Source organism: Xenopus tropicalis, chromosome 8 (genome assembly GCF_000004195.4).
Source record: "Xenopus tropicalis strain Nigerian chromosome 8, UCB_Xtro_10.0, whole genome shotgun sequence".
NCBI classification, from domain to species: Eukaryota; Metazoa; Chordata; class Amphibia; order Anura; family Pipidae; genus Xenopus; species Xenopus tropicalis.
Window position 1 is genome coordinate 57,547,579 of NC_030684.2, and position 4,194 is coordinate 57,551,772.

The following is a 4,194-nucleotide window of genomic DNA, read 5'->3' on the forward strand; positions in this document are numbered from 1 at the left end:
TTCTTGCTTGTGACATTTTCATTTACTGATCATCCTGATTTATTCAGACATTTTCAGTAGGATGAATGATTTCAGTCTATTGACAAGTCTATTCTGGGGCCCTGTAACTCTTATATAACAATCCTTCAATAGATATGATTACTTTATTTCAGCTCTTGAGCTCAAGCGAGACATTGTAAATATGCACAATAGGGGGAACATTTCATATTCAAAAAGAATAAACATACTTTTTACAGAAAAAGTGCTGTTTTTATTTTTATTTTTTAAACATTTTGACAAATAGACATATGTGTAGGGCGAATTTCACAGACCACGCAATGGTACTTACCTGACGTTGAAAGCAAATGGGTGCAACTAAAAGTACTTCCAGCTCAACCAAAGGACTTGACAGGTTTCTGTGAAGAAACAAATTAAAAACAAAATTGTTTATAACCATACCATTGAAACATGACATAATACATTGCAGAAGTCAAATTTAGTCCCAGATTGTCATTCATTTGATTCCTCTACCTCAGAGCTATCCAACAGGAGGCCTACGGGGCAGATGTGGCCCTGCAAAGGATTTTTTTTGGCCTCCCATCTGCTCTAGTGCTCCACAGACATCACTGTATGACATTATTTGGATATAAATGTCCCTCGAATATTAATCAACCCAACACCCTCTAGTAACAGCTAGTGTTGCATCATAAAATTTTACCTGGCGTTAATACCAATCATTTTAGTCAAACAATTGCAATCTACTCGAAATTTATCCAATAAAGTGCTCCCCCCCCCCAACATGCTTTTAGGACTGCATTGATATGGAAATTTTATACGTATTTAGTGGGCCCACCCTGTGGTATTGAATAGTTTTCCACTTAAAACAAATCTGGTCTGCAGGCCTCCAGTTGGACATCCTTAGTCCACACCCATAACGCTGGCAAACAGCGACCACACAGTTGTCTTTATGTGTTGGATAGCAGTAAGTTAACGGACATGTGGCTAGTATTAATAATTCACATTGTAGTATCCACTTTATGTCCTTGCTTAAGTTAGAAATAATTACTTTGTATAGCTAGGCAACAGAATAGAGTCAGATTTATAGAAGATATACCAAAGCTCTTGACGGACAGTTGCCTGATTAATGCAAGAGAATCCTGCCTGCTCTGAGTATACCCAGATCTTTTCACCAGAGGCATTAAATGCCTAAATATCAAAATATCCAGTTTTCTAATTTTTTTATTAAAATGTAGTATTGACAAGAAAAAGTTGCAATAAACCTTCATCACATCGGTGGACATGATTCTTATTGGAAAATACTTTTCAATTTATGCTTGATAGTAACTTTGACGCATTTGTTATAAAACTGTGCTACTATCACTAGTAAAGGAAGACTGCACTTTTCATTTTAAAATATTTCCCCCTAGTCATCCCTAAACGTAGTGGTGTTTTGGTTTTGTTTTTTTACAGCCTTTGACACGCACAATTGAGCAAGGATAAATGTTCTGTCATTCCCTTCGATCTGGTGGAGATCCTATAGGCTGGTGTGCAAATGTAAATAGTAGTGCTGTCTAAAGAAGGATTACACAGTCACCAGACCTTCATGCAAGACAGAACTGTCTTTCCATGCTTAGCAGTAGTGCCTGGATTTCTAAATTGCGCTGGGCAGGGAGATGGTTTAGAAGGGATTCCTTTACTAGTGTTATTAGCTTGTTTGCCTGCTTAGAAGTACTGTGGGGAGCTTCAGTGAACAAAGGACATCCCCCTTTATTTCAGGTCACAAACCAAAGACCTTGAAATCATCAATGTTCGATTGTTTATATATTTATGGGAGCAGAAAATGTTTAAGGCTTGGGTTGTACTATTACACTGTATGGCCTTACATAAAAGTTCTTTGTTACTCTATGTTGTGCACAACTGCAGTTACTGTTTGGGGACACAAATATAATACTAATGCAGCTGGTTCTATCAATATTATTTGAATTATTTATTTTAAAATATTACACACTCTTTCTCCAAAAATACTACTTATTAATGTTGGGGGTGGGGGGGAATGTTTACAGTGCTTGCCTATGACACAGCCTTGGCTACTGTAGGCCTTTGATTTACCACTCCACCAACTGACTTTTGTACAAGGGCTTTAATGGAGAACTGAAGCCTAACTAAAGAAGTAGGATAGAAATGTTATATATTATGTTTGGGGCTTCTGTACCAGCCCAAGGCATCCACAGCCCTTTATCAGGGAACATCTGTTCCCCTGAATATGCCCCCAGTAGCTTCTCATCATATTTTCTGCTGCTTACCAGCACATATTCTGTGCTGCTGTCACTTACATGAGCTTATGGATCAACTCACAATATACTGTATATACAGAATATATATGTCACAATATAAGACTGACTAGTAATTAATAGAGCCAGTTACTACATGGCAGGTCAGAAACCAGTGCAATAAGCGTCAGAATTTAATAATCAGCTCTGTAGGATCAGCTTAAATGACAGGCCAACCTCATTTTCTGCTTGCTAATTTGCAACAACCCCTAAGCTTGGCTTCTCAACAGCTGCTTAGATCCCACTGAGCGTGTGAGCGTTACAGTCTCTTTCCTAGATGGAGTCCCTGTGACATGTAGTCCTGGATCATTGCTGCTATTGAGATGCTAAAACTAGGCCAGTGCAGTAAGTTCAGTATATAAAATATGGCATTTTTAGCCATATTCATTGTTAGGGTTTAGTTCTCATTTATATGTATAGTAGAACCTCCATTTTATGTTTTTCAGGGGACCAGATAAAAATGGTAAAATCTGGGAAGATGTAAAACCTGGAAAAAATATTATGTGTTAAATAGTGTTTCACTGTATCTAAAGCAAGATCATGAGCAGCTGATCTGGGCATGAGCGCAGTCATTGGCTACCATGTGAGGACCAAAGCTAAATGCAAATGTAACACAATGAAGTGTAACTGGGCAAAAAGTCAGTTTTAAGCAGTCTTGCCGGACACATGTAACACGCAGCTGATTATTTTATGTATGATATTAAGTCGGTGTTTAAAGTGGTCCTGTGCACAGCTGTTTCTCTATAATAGAGTACATCTTGATGGTAGCCCTGGTAGGCAGGATTTTCAGCAGAGTATACTTTTGTACCTGTATATAGCATTGGGACACCTATTTTGGAGAGTACAATGTAAGAGTTGGTGGATAGTTTACTTTAGGGCATAGGATATAATAATTGCTTTACTCCTCCCCCACCCTCATATTAACCACTAGAAATTGTTTTCAATCACAAACAAAACATTTCTATTTTGATGACAAACATACTTTAAATTGTGTTGTGATAAGAAAAGAGGGCCATTATTATCTGAGTAATTACTGTACATTACTGAATAAATGAGATAAATTGTTTTGTATACATGCTTAATTAACATGCATTTCACAGTGAATGGAGTTTGTGGCAATCTGATTATGAGTTATAGCTCCCTGAACTACCTTTTTTTTGTTCCTGGAAAAGCAGATGTGTCAAAATGAACAGTGTTTATATCTGCCATTCAGCTAATAGTTTTATATCTACAAACAGAATTGTTGCTTTTAGTGCAGGGAAGATGAGCAGCACTACAGCTAGTGGCTTGCAACTGAAGGGGCATAGTATGCATTTCAGGGTTGAACCTTGTACCCCATCTGCAGGAACAAAGTGCTAGTTTGGAAACTGAGCATTCACAAAGGTACTTGTGCCCATTATCTCTAAGCATCTTGTCCAATGCGCTCGGACTTGCTGGTATTATGAACCCTGGGACTGCTGCCAGCTTGGACCTGATGGCATTTCCACGGTTCACAAACAGGTTTTGTCCATAGATGTCCATAGATTTACCTGACTTGCAAGCTAGTCAGAATCTAATACCAGGCCAGAAGTGATGCCATCCCAAATAGGAAACTGAGCAGCAACTTGTGTGTGGTTCCCAATAAAGCAGGTACTAATTGCATCCATGTCGGCCCATCTCCAGCAAGTTACATTGCCCTTTGTACTTGCTTTGTAAATGATCCCTAAAGCCTTGAGCAATCCCCAGTTCCAGGCATTGTGCAATGCTACAACCACAGTTTATTAACAAAATGTCTTGCAATCTGTAATTAGGTTTGGGACAAATAGGCAAGGGGTTGGTGTGATTGGTTTTACTGTGGGTGCACAGAGAGACCTGTGGATATTACATTGAAATACAGCATGGGGAG